Raw genomic sequence first — 16014 nt, forward strand, 5'->3', positions numbered from 1 at the left:
TTCCTTCTATCTAAGCTGAAAATCAAACATCTTGTATACGCGGATGACTTACAAATTCTCATCCCGATTAGGAAGTCCCTACAAAAATCTTTAGTCTTCTGGGAAAATTGCTTTCAGGAAATCAGCTCTCTCCTCACCAAACTTAATTTAGTCATCAACAAGGACAAGACTGAATACCTCATCATCTCCCAGGAAGACAACTTCATTCCTAGAGAGACATCTTCCCTTATAACTGGTCAACCACAAAAAGACATCAACACTCTCCCCAATCTCCCTTCGATTATCCGAGACAACCTCAAAAACACGTCCTACGTAAGAGATCTAGGCGTGCTTCTGGACAATCAGCTGAACCTCAAAAGCTTTGTAAATAACACGACTAAAGAGTGCTTTTTCAAATTACAAGTTCTGAAAAAGCTAAAACCCCTATTGCACTCACACAATTTCCGCCTTGTTCTACAATCAATCATCCTTAAAAAAGTTGACTACTGTAACTCTTTGCTGCTCGGTCTACCAGCTACCACCATTAAGCCTTTACAGATGTTACAGAACTCGGTGGCCAGGATCTTGACTAACTCTAATAAGAGAGACCACATCACGCCCATCCTCTACAAACTCCACTGGCTTCTGATCAAATACAGAGTTCTCTACAAAGTCCTGACCATCATGCACAAATCCTTAAACAACTTAGCTCCAATTGATCTTACCTATCAGCTGCGCACCAACAAATCAATGAGTCCAATTAGAAAAGCTTACCAAGGCACCCTTTTTGTCCCTCAAGCCAAAACCCCGCTAAGGAATAGGGCTCTTTCCACTGCATGTCCTTCTCATTGGAACATACTCCCACCAGTCCTCAGACAAGACCCCTGCCAACATTCCTTCAAGAAAAACTGAAAACTTGGCTATTCAGCCTAGCGTTTCCCTGATTGCTCACAGACTACTTCCCTTGGCAACTATGATTTGTTTTTTATGGTATAATTCCACCCTCTAACCCTCCTTTTAAATCCACCAATTTTTGGATCCTCTGTTTCCCCTTCTCCTTCATCCCCGCGTCCTCCCTCTGCCTGTCCTCCCCTTGCACTCTAGCCCAATTTCATTCGATGCATTCATCTGTTAGTTAACTTTTAATGTTAATTTCATTAGCTTTTTGCAAGGCATCTGTATAAGATGAATACTTCAATTACCATGTTATTTTAATGTTCTTATATGTTCTTTGTTCTATGTAATGCTCTCAGGCAAGTTTAATTGTTTCAATGTAAACCTATTTGATTTGTATCCAATGCAAGAAGATCGGTATATAAAAAACCAAAAATAAATAAATAAATAAATAAATCAATCAATCATGGAAAGATTAAACAATTTCTTTGCTTCGGTGTTTACTGAAGAGAATGTTGGGGAGATACCCGTACCAGAGAAGATTTTCATGGGTAATGATTCAGATGGACTGAAGCAGATCACAGTGAACCTAGAAGATGTGGTAGGCCTGATTGACAAACTAAAGAGTAGTAAATCACCTGGACCGGATGGTATAAACCCAGGGTTCTGAAGGAACTAAAAAATGAAATTTCAGGCCTATTAGTAAAATTTATCATTAAAATCATCCATTGTACCTGAAGACTGGAGGGTGGCTAATGTAGCCCCAATATTTAAAAAGGGCTCCAGAGGCAATCTGGGAAACTATAGACCAGTTAATCTGACTTCAGTGCCAGGAAAAATAGTGGAAAGTGTTCTAAATATCAAAATCACAGAACATATAGAAAGACATGGTTTAAAGGAACAAAGTCAGCATGGCTTTACCCAAGGCAAGTCCTGCCTCACAAATCTGCTTCACTTTTTTGAAGGAGTTAAATGTGAACCGGTAGATGTAGTGTATTTGGATTTTCAGAAGGCATTTGACATCTGTTGCCTTGGTAGGTATTGTCGCCTTAACTTATAATTTTAAAACAGTTACAATTATGTTCCTCTTATTATTATATTTATCAAGTTGATTGTTCCTCTTTTTCCTTCTGCCCTATCCTTCCTTGCTGCTCTTCCCCTGCCCACCTCTCACCACTTTCTTGCCTGCTCCCCTCTCCCACACCCTGTTCATTGTATTTTCTACCTGCTTCAGTTATTTGTAAACCGGCATGATATGCCCTATGAATGTCGGTATATTAAAAGTTTCATAAATAAATAAATACATAAATAAACTCTCTTCATGAGAGGCTTCTAGGAAAATTAAAAAGTCATGGGAAGATGGCAATGTCTTTTCGTGGATTACAAACTGGCTAAAAGACAGGAAACAGAGAGTAGGATTAAATGGACAATTTTCTCAGTGGAAGGAAGTAAGCAGTGGAGTGCCTCATGGATCTGTATTGTAACCCGTACTTTTCAATATATAAATGATCTGGAAAGAAATATGACGAGTGAGGAAATCAAATTTGCAGATGATACAAAATTATTCAGAGTAGTTAAATCACAATCAGATTGTGATAAATTGCAGGAAGACCTTGTGAGGCTGGAAAATTGGGCATCCAAATGGCAGATGAAATTTAATGTGGATAAGTGCAAGGTGATGCATATAGGGAAAAATAACCCATACTATAGTTACACAATGTTAGGATCCATATTAGGAGCTACAACCCAAGAAAGAGATCTAGGCATCATAGTGGATAACACATTGAAATTGTCGGTTCAGTGTGCTGCGGCAGACAAAAAAGCAAACAGAATGTTGGGAATTATTAGGAAGGGAATAATTAATAAAACAGAAAATGTCATAATGCCTCTATATTGCTCCATGGTGAGACCACACCTTGAATACTGTGTACAATTCTGGTCGCCGCATCTCAAAAAAATATAGTTGCGATAGAGAAGGTACAGAGAAGGGCAACCAAAATGATAAAGGAGATGGAACAGCTCCCCTATGAGGAAAGGCTGAAGAGGTTAGGGTTGTTCAGCTTGGAGAAGAGATGGCTGAGAGGGGATATGATAGACGTCTTTAAGATCATGAGAGGTCTTGAACGAGTAGATGTGAATCGGTTATTTACACGTTCGGATAATAGAAGGACTAGGGGGCTTTCCATGAAGTTAGAAAGTAGCACATTTAAGACTAATTGGAGAAAATTCTTTTTTATTCAATGCACAATTAAGCTCTGGAATTTGTTGCCAGAGAATGTGGTTAGTGCAGTTAGTGTAGCTGGGTTCAAAAAAGGTTTGGATAAGTTCTATTGTACCTCTCATATGTTGTTGCATCTTTTCTTAGTTTCTTAATTAGATGATCAAGTCTTCTTTTGGCAGTTATTACTTTTTTTAGTAGATTAGGTCTGTAAGGTTTCCAAGGAAGTTTCACTTCATACCTTCCATTTATAATTTTGCTAGAAGCTTCAAATGCTTGGAGCAGCTCTGTTTTGGATGTTTCCTCTGCTTTCTTTATTCCAGTGATTCCAATGGACTCCAGTTCCCATAAGGCATGTAGTTCTGAAGCAAGTGTTTTTTCACCTACTCCAGCCTTCAACACTTCAACTTCTATACTGTTTATTACAGTGCAAGTTGATGTTGGTCCCTGTGTTGCCTATCCAGATACTTTGAGTTGCTATCTTTGAGTCTTCCAGACTTTCTATCTGGCCAGTCAGCACTTTCCAATAGTAGTCTCTTCCTATTGGAACTGCCATTTCTGGCAAGAGGCCGCATGCTGGAACTGAGGAGTCAGTAAGTCAAAGCCCTGTGCTTCTAATTCTTGGTGTAAGCTGTGTTCAGATATTTTTAGTATCTCTAGCACCTCAAGAATAATGCTTTTTGGGCAACCCCAACAATTTTTTTAAGTAGCTTAGCTCTGTGTATTTTTACAGTCAGAGGTTCTTTCACTTCAAAGGAATAAACATTCAGAGTCTATTCACACACAATGGGAAGCATCAGGCCTCTTAAAATATCTTCTTGTATGAAGGTCCTTTGACTGCCCCATCTAGTAAACGGTATACAATTCTTTTCACCACTGTTACTTCAACCAAAACTTGGACTGGTTGCAAACATACGGTGTTCTTCATCTGAGAACACATCTGTCTTAGAGACACAGAGGTCAGGACATGATGGTATCTGACAGTTTCCTCTGACTGCTGACTTGGCTTGGCATTTTGGGTGCAGACTGCTTTGTGGTAATGTTCCCTACAGTTAGTGCTCAATATTCCTTTAGCCTTACAAAACTTGACTAAATGTCACACTCCCAGAGAGATGAAACATGGCCTTGTTTCATGAGCTTCTTCTTCTCCTGGGCTGAGAATTCATCAACTCATCAGTCTTGTGCTTGAAATTACCATACAACACATGAGTAGTTTCTGTAGTAAAGGAATTTAGTGCTATAGCCAATCGTGATGAAGTCTTACTTGCCTTATGCTCTGGGTAATATTTGGCCTTTTTTTGTTTATGTTTCACATCATTCTTATGATCTGGGTTTATGTGTCCAGTTTTACTCAGAATTTAGGATCTTTTCTGACTCTCAGTTTCTCTTTGGAAAAACTGGCATTTTGCATTCATCATTTGTTTCTTTTTCCCCACTGAACCCCAATGTTATGTACTCTGGAAACACATTCATTAGAACTGGGCACAGCAGGCTTCTGTAGGTGTTCACTAACAACTACCAGCACCTCCATCCTCTCATGTGGATCTCAATGCCATCATACAGTCAATATATTGACAACAAATTCTGTGGACCAAAATTGCTCTGTCCAAATCGATCTGTCAAAACGTTCTCTGCTGCATCATAATTCCTCTCTGACAATGGTAGTCCAGTAACTGCTAGGGGTGTGCATTTGTTTCCTACATATTGGTAATCCGCAACGTATAGGGCCATATTTGTTGTATTCGTGGGGAAGCGAAACGTATTGCGATTCCCCACGAATACAACAAATCTTCGCTGAATTATTCGGCCATCTAAAGGAGTGAATTTAAACAAACCCCCCACCCTCCTGACCCCCCCAGGATTTACCAAAACTCCCTGGTGGTCCAGCGGGGATCCGGGAGCGATCTTCTGCACTCGGGCCGTCGGCTGCCAGTAATCAAAATGATGCCAATAGCCTTTGCCCTTACTATGTCACAGGGACTACCAGTGCCATCGGTCAGCCCCTGTCACATGATAGGAGCACAAGATGGCGCCGGCTATCCATTGCTCCTATCATGTGACAGGGGCTGACCAATGGCACCGGTAGCCCCTGTGACATAGTAAGGTCAAAGGCTATCGGTGCCATTTTGAATACCGGCAGCCGAGGGCGTGAGTGCAGGAGATGGCTCCCGGATCCCCCGCTGGACCACTAGGGAGTTTTGGTGAGTCTTGGAGGGGTCAGGAGGGTGGGGGGTTGTAGTTAATTCAATTTTAGCTGGGGAATGAATAAGAATTAATGCATGAATGTATTGGAGGCCCCCCTTGCCGAATGCAACATATCTCCCCCCGACGAATACGAATCCCGAATGCAACGTATGGCGTCCCTCTGCACATCCCTAGTAATTGCTGCAGTTGCCATTCTTCCCAAGTAGAACTTTAGATAATTGAATTTGTCCACGTTGTCAGACTGAGTGTTCTCATCCTCATGTATAGAAGACTCATATTGACATATCAAAAATAGCAGTTTGTCCCAGGTATACAAAGTACACCAGTTTCCAGTTCAATTTAGAATGTCCAAAATGTAATTTTTAGTGATATTTTTCATGATTTTTTTAAAGATAGGTATTGTGCAGGAGGGGACCCTTGGGCCGAGGTAGGGTTGACGCAATCCGTAGGTAGGGACCTAGGGGGCCCCACCGTCAGCAGGCAGAGTGGGCTGATGAACAGAGGCCAGCTGGAGCTTCACCAATACTGGCCCTCGTTCCCCGCGGGTTGAGCCTTTGGGTGCGGGGCCGGCTGGAATTAGGTGGGCCTCAGCATGTAGTCAATGAGGAGATCGAGTTCAGCCTAGAAATAGCAGGAGAGTGATGGTACAGTCTTACGCTGGACAATATAGTGTCCTGTAGACTCGGGCGCCAAAGGAATGAAGGCAGACAGGGGGCACCTGAGCAAGAGAAGGCCGAAGCCTGAATTGACCAAGTCCAGGAAGTAAGCTTGAAGAGGCATCGAGGAACAGGCTTGAGTCAAGGCTGGCGGCAATCTGCAAGCAGTGGCAAGTGAGGCTGAGGTCTGATCACGGAGATAGTCAAGTGTAGTCGAACAATGCTGAGGTCTGGGTCTGGAGAGAGGCAACGGCGTAGTTAGGCAATGCAGAGGTCTGGATCTGGAGAAAGTAGAGATGTGAATCGTGTCCTCGATCGTCTTAACGATCGATTTCAGCTGGGAGGGGGAGGGAATCGTATTGTTGCCGTTTGGGTGTATAAACTATCGTGAAAAATCGTTAAAATCGTGAGCCGGCACACTAAACCCCCCTAAAACCCACCCCCGACCCTTTAAATTAAATCCCCCACCCTCCCGAACCCCCCCCCCCAATGCTTTAAATTACCTGGCGGTGGTCCAGAACGGCAGCGGTCCGGAACGGCCCCCTCAATAGAATCGTGTTGTCTTCAGCCGGCACCATTTTTCAAAATGACCGCCGCAAAATGGCGGCGGCCATAGACAAAAACGATTCGATGGAGGAGGTCGTTCCGGACCCCCGCTGGACTTTTGGCAAGTCTTGTGGGGGTCAGGAGGCCCCCCCAAGCTGGCCAAAAGTTTCCTGGGAGTCCAGCGGGGTTCCGGGAGCGATTTCTTGCCGCAAATCGTTTTCGTACGGAAAATGGCGCTGGTAGGAGATCGAGTGCAGGAGGTCGTTCAGCGGCGGTCCGAAACCCCCGCTGAACGACCTCCTGCAGTCGATCTCCTGCCGGCGCCATTTTCCGTACGGAAACGATTTGCGGCAAGAAATCGCTCCCGGAACCCCACTGGACTCCCAGGAAACTTTTGGCCAGCTTGGGGGGGCCTCCTGACCCCCACAAGACTTGCCAAAAGTCCAGCGGGGGTCCGGAACGACCTCCTCCGTCGAATTGTTTTTGTCTATGGCCGCCGCCATTTTGCGGCGGCCATTTTGAAAAATGGCGCCGGCTGAAGACAACACGATTCTATTGAGGGGGCCGTTCCGGACCGCCGCCGTTGTGGACCACCGCCGGATCCCCAGGTAATTTAAAGCATTGGGGTGGGGGTGGGGGATTTAATTTAAAGGGTCGGGGGTGGGTTTTAGGGGGTTTTAGTGTGCCGGTTTTCCTGCCCTCCCCCTTCCCCCGATTTACGATTTTTTAACGATAAATCGGGGGAATTGGTATTGTATCGTGGCCCTAACGATTTTTTGACGATTTAAAATATATCGGACGATATTTTAAATCGTCAAAAAATGATTCACATCCCTAGGAGAAAGGCAACAACGTAGTCAGGCAATGCAGAGGTCTGAGTCTGGAGAGAGGCAACAACGTAGTCAGGCAATGCAGAGGTCCCGGCTTGGAGAGAGTCAATGGCATGGTCAGACGAAGCAGAGGTCCGGGCTTGGAGAGAGTCAATGGCGTAGTCAGGCGAAGCAGAGTCGAAGTCCGTGTAGGTAATCCGAGGTAAGATGCAAGGCAGGAACGTAGGAACAAGGAGACAGGAACCAGGATCAATCGAGGAACAGGAGCACAGGAGTGAGGCGAATCTCTAAGGATTCAACGAGTACTCGACCAGCGAGGAGACGTGCCAGAAAGGCAAAGCTAGGGAGCGGAGCCTGCGTTTAAATACTGAAGCTCCGCTGATGTCATCATCCAGGGCCGTGACTTGGTTCCCGCTACGGGCCCTATATAAGCATTGCAGATGCGCGTGTGCCAAGGGAGGGGCACAGCACCGAGTAGTGGCGTCTCTCCATGGGCTACACAGAGAGCCCCGATGTGAAGCAATGGATGCGGTGGCTGGACCAGGAACGCCAGGGACTGCAGTTGAGCCAGAGGCACCAGGGGAGGACTGAGGACGGAGCTGGCGGCCCACCGCCACCAGAGAGGAGGAACCAGGAGCTGGAGGCACTGCAGAGAGGTGAAGGGGCCGTGCCGTGGGTCTGCCGCGGAGAGCACGTGTAACAATAATTGCTCATATATACTGCTGAAACCACAATTTAGATGTGCTATGAAAATGAAGTAGTTAAAATCATAGCACCCAATGTCACTTTATGGTGAGCAGGGTCATTCCTCACCTTCATTTTTTTACTTATTTTCTTTTGCTAGTGTCTTCACATGTCAACTTTATAAATCTAATAAATTATAGTGCAGCAATGATATCTGTTGTGCGTCCCGGCCACGTGGGCGCCGCGACCGGGCTTGCTCATCTCACGCTGCCCTGCACTAACTCTGGTCATGCCGCTGCTGCCAGCTCCCGGCATCCCCGATGCTCACTGTGGCCCTCTCCAGCTTCCTCCTTGCCGCAGTCCTCACAGCGGAGCTCCTGTCGGGGATCCGTGTCTTCGGCCATCTTGGCCTCGCCCCTAGGCACGTGCTCAGCCGACGTCCTGAGCTTTAAAGGTCCAAGAGTGGGAAAACTGATTTGGACATAAAATGATGATATCACTTAGTAGCCATATAAATAGCGAGGTCCTGTCCACAGGACCTCGCCTTGGCAATCGGGTCGATACCGTGGTGTTCTGGTTTGCCTGATCCTGTGTTCTAGTATTTCCTTGTTCCAGTGTCTCATTGTTCCAGTGTCTCCTTGTTCCAGTGTCTCCTCATTCCAGCATTCCTGTGTTCCCGTGGTCCTCAGTTTCTCCAGCGTCTGTCTTGTTCCTGCTCCATGTTCCCTGGTAGTACCCTTCAGACTAATTCTTGGTCATGACCTCTGCTTGACTGACTATGACTGACTGCTGCCTGCCTACTGACCACGTTGACCACTGCCTGGAACTGACCTCTGCCTGTCTACGCTGATCGCCACCTGGAACTGACCCTCCCTTGCCTTGACTACGCTCGGACTGATCTTGGATTTGACCACTGCTTTGGCTGACCACTTCTGGGTGGATACCCTGGCTTTGACCCTTGCGCTGCACTCAGAAACTCTCTTTCTGCCTTCCATGACCACCAGACCGATCATAAAAACCTGGAGCACCTAAAAGAGGCTGAGTTACTCAACCCGTGACATGCCTGCTGGGCTCTGTTCTTTACACGCTTCAACTTCGAGCTCCGCTATCACCCAATGGAGAAAAATCTTTGTGCAGACGTGCTTTCTCGCTCCATCGAGCCAGAAGACACACCCAAGACTCCCATGTACATTATTGATCCAGCCTGCATATCTATTGCAGGTACCACCACGGAACCAGCCGGGAAGATGGAGGTCCCCTGCCGTCTCCGTGAACATGTACTACATTGGGCTTTTGATTCTAAGCTGGCCGGTCACCCCGACTGAGCCAGAACTCTTGAGATGCTCCGAAGGCACTTTGGTGGCCTGGTATGACTAAGGACTCCCAAGAATACATGGACTCCTGTCCAGTTTGCGCAAAGCAAAAACCTCCAACTGGCCGCCCATGGGGGCTTCTTCAACCACTTCCTGTGCCCACCGAGCCCTGGTCTAGTTTTTCCACAGACTTCATCATGGATCTGCCTCCTTCAAAAGGGAACACTCTAATCTCGGTAATAATAGACCGTTTCTCAAAAATGGCCCACTTTGTCCCCTTACTTGGATTCCCATCGGCTCCAGAACTAGCTCGACTTCTTAACCCATGTATTTCATTTACATGGACTACCACAAGAAATCGTCTCCGATCGTGGCCCTCAATTTGCAACTAAATATTGGAGGTCTCTCTGTAAGAAGTTCAATATCACATTAAACTTAACTTCAGCATTTCATCTTCAAGCAAATGGCCAGGCTGAGAGGACTAATCGGTCTTTGAAAACCTTCCTGCGATCATATGTCAATGACCAGCAAGATAACTGGGCTGACCTCCTGCCATGGGCAGAACTATCCCATAACACCCATATTGCCTCTGCCATGGACGTTTCCCCCTTCGCTGTAGTTTTTGGCCATCAACCTCGCCTATCACTGCCAGTTCCACTCAGTGTACCCTCACCTGCAGCCCAATCTACAGCACAAACCATACGGAACCAAGTAAGAGAACGGCTCTGCCAAGCAGCTGACCGGGCCAAATGCATCACAGATGCCTATCGTCGGGCTGCACCTGTGTTCCTGCCTGGACAAAGAGTCTGGCTTAGTACTAAGCACATCTGGCTACAGTTGCCTTTCCAATGGCTAGCTCCCAAATTTATTGGTCCATTTCCCGTCCTTCAATGGGAAGGAGCAGTCCAGCGTTTCCTTGTTCCAGCATTTCCTTGTTCCAGCGTCTCTTTGTTCCAGTGTCTCCTTGTTCCAGCGTTCCTGTGATCCCGTGGTCCTCAGTGTCTCCAGTGTCTGTCTTGTTCCAGCTCCACGTTCCCTGTTGGTACCCTTTGGACTGATTCTTGGTACTGACCCCTGCTTTCCTGACTATGACTGACTGCTGCCGGGATCTGACCTTTGCCTGCCTACTGACCACGTTCACTGCTGCCTGGAACTGACCTCGGCCTGCCTGACTACGCTGATCGCCGCCTGGAACTGACCCTCACTAGCCTTAACTATGCTCAGACTAATCTTGGATTTAACCACTGCTTTGGTTGACTACTTCTGGATGGATACCCTGGCTTTGACACTTGCACTGCACTCGGGCACTCTCTTTCTGCCTTCCATGACCACCAGACCAACCTGCTTGGACTCTGACCGCGGCCTTCAACTGACCAGATCCACAGGCCCTGCCTGTTACATCCAGAGAGCCTTCCTGAACTGCTACCTCCCTGAGGTCTCCGGAGTCTCCTGTTCGGGTCTGGTTCATCCTCTCTGCATCAGCTGTGCACCCTTGCTCGTGGTGGGCACACCTCTCTGCTACCTCTCCGGGAGACCTTCTGAGACCCACCTAAGTCCAGGTGGTCCGGATACCCAAGGGCCCAACCTGTGAAAACCCTGGACTGTTATTGGCGAAGCTCCAGCTAGCCGCTGTCTCCTCGTGTGCTACACCTCCTGGTGGCAGGCGCTCTCTGGGTCCGACCAGAGGGCCGTACCAATCCAGCACCAGGCCAAGGGTCCACCTCCAGTGCAACAATATCCTTGTTTGGTAAACCATATAGTGATATATTTCAAGTGATGAAAATAAAATAAAGATCCCAAAATGGTCCTTATAATTATTTTCATAATGCAATCTGTACTAATTCATTTATTTACATCAATGAAATAATTCAACATATATGAATAACACCAACATAATTAACATCAAGGAAAAAGAAAATAAAAGAAATCAAATGGTATTTCATAGTAAGCTCATATATTGGGGAGAATATACCAAGTAACAGAAATTGTCAATAACTAGGTAAAAAAAATAAAAAATATTCTGAAAGACTGGGGAGAATATAATTTTAAATCTGCAACAAATACCCAACTCAGTCTAATTGACTACATATTCCTCAGTATTATTCATAAGAAAACATTCAAGATGGAGAGGTTCAACAAATACAAATTTGCTTTCCCAAAAAGAAACTAAGATCTTGCATGGCTATTGAATGAAAAAAGTTGTCCCAATATCCACCACTTTTTGCTTTAAAGATAAAAATTGTTTCCTATGAGATTGAGTAGCACATGAAGCATCTGGGAAGATTTGGACCTTTTGGCCACAAAAGGAAATGTATTTACAGAAAAACTACTTCATAAAAACCAGGTTCTTATTTTGCTCAGAGCAAAAAGTCACAATTAATTTAGCTCTAATTCGTATATTATGTATAGAGGCCTCTAAAAGGTAGGCATGCTTGGGCTATCTAAAACCAAAAAAGTAAACCGGTGGTAGTTGAACTCTGGTTCATCCTCTGTGTTCCCACAGTTTGCAGAGGCACTGTAGGATACAAAGTCAACATAGGTTGATATTGTAGATCTGGACTTGAGTAGCAGTTTTCATATTTCTGAGATCTCTTCAAGTTCCTTTGTCATCAGCTGGTGCATAAGTATTAAGTACAGTTAATAGCTTCTGAGTATTTACAAGGGCCTGACCTCAAATGCTATGCCTGTCCATCCAGGCCTTATGTCCCTACAAGGGCTTGACCTCTAATACTGTGCCTGTCCATCCAGGCCTTACGTCCCTACATGTGCCTGACCTCTAATGCTGTGCCTGTCTATCCAGGCATTATGTCCCTACAAGGGCTTGACCTCTAATACTGTGCCTGTCCATTCAGGCTTTACGTCCCTATAAGGACCTGACCTCTAATGCTGTGCCTGTCCGTCCAGGCCTTACGTCCCTACAAGGGCTTGACTCTAGAGCTGTGCCTGTCTGTCCACTGTCCAGGCCTTACGTCCCTACAAAGGCTTGACCTCTAATGCTGTGCCTGTCCATCCAGGCCTTACGTCCCTACAAGGGCCTGACCTCTAATGCTGCACCTGTCTGTCCAGCTTGAAGCTTGGATATTTCATACTCTCAATAGTTTTCATATCCTTCATAATACGGGCCATTTTCCCTAGATGTTTCTTAGGTGCCATGCCAACATTAATGTTTCTAGAGCTATAGAAAACTGGTGGTAGTTGTGCTCTAGATCATCCTCTGTGTTCCCACAGTTTGCAGAGGCACTGTAGGATGCAAAGTCAACATAGGTTGATATTGTAGATCTGGACTTAAGTAGTAGTTTTCATACTTCTGAGAGCTCTTCAAGTTCCTTTGTCATCAGCTGAAGTACATAAGTATTAAGTACAGTTATTAGCTTCTGGGTATTTACAAGGGCCTGACCCCAAACTCTGTGCCTGTCCATCCAGGTTTTACGTCCCTTCATATGCCTGACCTCTAAAGCTGTGCCTTCCGTCCAGGCCTTATGTCTCTACAAGGGCTTGACCTCTAATGCTGTGCCTGTCCATCCAGGCCTTATGTCCCTACAAGGGCTTGACCTGTAATACTGTGCCTGTCCTTCCAGACCTTATGTCCCTACAAGGGCTTGACCTCTAGCACTTTGCCTGTCTGTCCATTGTCTAGGCCTTACATCCGTACAAGGGCCTGACCTCAAATCTGTGCCTATCCATCCAGGCCTTACGACCCTACAAGGGCTTGACCTCTAATGCTGTGCCTGTCCTTCCAGGCCTTATGTCCCTACAAGGCTTGACCTCTAACGCTGTGCCTGTCTGTCCACTGTCCAGGCCTTACGTCCCTACAAGGGCTTGACCTCTAATGCTGTGCCTGTCTGTCCATTGTCCAGGTCTTATGTCTCTACAAGGGCCTGACCTCAAACGCTGTACCTGTCTGTCCAGCTTGGAGCTTGGATATTTCATATGCTAAATAGTTTTCATGACCTTCATAATATAGGCCATGGGAACTCTCCCCGGGTATAGCCAGCCTATCTCTTAGTACCCGTTAACCCATGTTGAACCAGAGCCGCTGTTCACATGGAAACCTCCTCCACGTCGACTCGCCATGCTTGAAGGCTTGTGCTCCTCTCTAGGGGCCATCCCATTCTAGGGATCCCTTTCCTGCGCAAAGGAAAGGGAACTCTCCCCGGGTGTAGCCATCCTATCTCTTAACACCCGCTGACCCATGTTGAATCACTGTTCACATGGAAACCTCCTCCGCCTCAGCCTTCAAAATTCTCATTTGTATATCTGCTATGTCCACCAGATTTTAAAAGACCAGTGAGAGCTCACTAGACGTCAATGGAAACACCCCTCTCTAAAGGCAAACCCATTCTAGGGAGCCTTTTCCTGCTCAAATGAAAGGGAACTCTCCCCAGGGCCAGCCTGTCTTGCCCCTATCAACTTTCTGCCACTCTGCCTTGCTGCCATACACCAGATGACTCACTGTACTCCTTGTGTTGTTCTTGCCACTATCATGGTTCCTCAGTGCTAGTCTTTCTGCTGCTTTGTCCCTTGTGGTTTTATCTGACACTCTTTCTACTTGCTATGTTCCCCCTTCATTGTGCTGTCGGATGTTGATGCCACTTGTCTTGCCACTTTGCCTATTGTGCTGCCTTCGAGGGTTCATGCAACTGTTATCGGTACTCTCTTTTGAAGCTGTGGTGTGTTTTTGACACTCTTGCTGCTGCTTTGCTCCTCTGTTAAAGCACTCTTGCCACTCCCGGTACCCCTTTGCCTCTTTACAGTGCCTTAGGCTATTGATGCCACTTTGGTGCCACTTTGCCACAGTCTAAGTACCTTGGAGCTCTTTTCTCATTCTGATGATTGCTCCCCAGAAGTTTCATCAGAATTGATAAGAAAACCCCAATTCTGCAGCCAAAATTAGGCTGCAAATATTTCCCCCATTAACTTTAATGGGAAAATGGTCAATGAATAAAACTAATCAACTAATTGGTTTTTCTTGCTATGAAACTAAGGCAACAAATTTGGGTTACGGTGAAATGAAAATCGAATCGAAACAATTTTTTTTCTTCTGCACATCCCTAACATTTAAGACTAATCGTAGAAAATTATTTTTCACTCAAAGCACAATTAAGCTCTGGAATTGTTGCCAGAGGATGTGGTTAGTGCAGTTAGTGTAGCTGGGTTCAGAAAAGATTTGGATAAGTTCTTGCAGGAGAAGTCCATTAACTGCTATTAATCAAGTTTACTTAGCTAATAGCCACTGCTATTAATTGCATCAGTAGTATGGGATCTTCTTGGTGTTTGGGTACTTACTTACCAGGTTCTTGTGACCTGTGTTGGAAAGAGGATGCTGGCCTTGATGGACCCTTGGTCTGACCCAGCATGGAAATTTCTTATGCTCTCATGTTCTTACTCCTTTAGATAATACAAGGACTTAGGGGACACTCCATGAAGTTAGCAAGTAGCACATTTAAAACAAACCAGAGAAAATTCTTTGTCACTCAATGTAAATTAAGGTCTAGAATTTGTTGCCAGAGGATGTGGTTAAGATAGCCAAAGGTTTGGATAATTTCCTAGAGAAATCCATAAACTGCTATTAAACAATAGGGAATAGCCACTGCTTTTTGCCAGCATCAGTAGCATGGGATCTATTTAATGTTTGGGTACTTGTGAGGAACTTGTGACCTGGATTGGCCACTATTGGAGACAGGATACTGGACTTGATGGACCCTTGGTTTTACCCAGTATAGCATATCTTATGTTCTCATGTTCATATGCTCTAGTCTGGAGCTCTTGCTGAAGCTAGGAATGCGTGATTCCACATGTTCTCAGAAAGGAATTCCTGCTCATTTAAGAGCATTTACTGCTGTCTCCTGTTATTATGAGGTGCTAAGAGCAGTACCCAGGGGCTGGCCTGGATCTAAGAATCATGCACTAGTTGACATTTCTGTGGCACACATGATCATGTCTGAAGACACACCAGTATGCCATCGCACAGTGGTTAGGAAACATTTGTCTAAGCCACTGCTGCTGAAAATCCTTGGATATGTCCTATTTTCATGGTTAAGTGCCTTTCTTACAGGTCGATACAGTCAGATAAATGGCACCTATGGTTTTGAATATTGGTCTCACCATGACGAGTGCAGATATTCTTACCCAAAGCAAGTGGAGTGGAGACTGTTTTCAGACTCCCCGTTTCCATGAGTAAAATGCCTTTTTACCTGCAAAAATCACTGAAAATTGCCCTATCCATGATTCTGAGCAGGTGTTATCCTAAAATGCCATAGAGAAGATATTTATTGTATGTGACTTTCCGAAGATATGCTGGGCCTGAGCCATGGTCTCTTAACATAGGATGAGCCCAGTTTTATTCCCCAAAGTCAAGTCAGCATTTAACTTTTGATTGTAAAATTGTCTAAACTATGAATTTGAAAATGAGCACATGCTAAAAACCCCTAAAAGCAAGATACTTCGTTTTTAAATACCTTCTAAGTTACCACTTTAAAAATGTACACCTTCTTCTTCTTGTGAAAAATGAGCACATGCTATAAACCTCCTAAAAGCAAGATACTTCGTTTTTAAATACCTTCTGAGTTACCACTTTAAAAATGTACACCTTCTTCTTGTTGTAAAATTGATTTTAGCTTAATTTTCATTAAAGTAGAGGACACAATACACTAATTTAATTGTTGCAGGTTCATCAGTATAGAGTATAG

This window comes from Rhinatrema bivittatum, chromosome 2 (assembly GCF_901001135.1).
Source record: "Rhinatrema bivittatum chromosome 2, aRhiBiv1.1, whole genome shotgun sequence".
NCBI lineage: Eukaryota > Metazoa > Chordata > Amphibia > Gymnophiona > Rhinatrematidae > Rhinatrema > Rhinatrema bivittatum.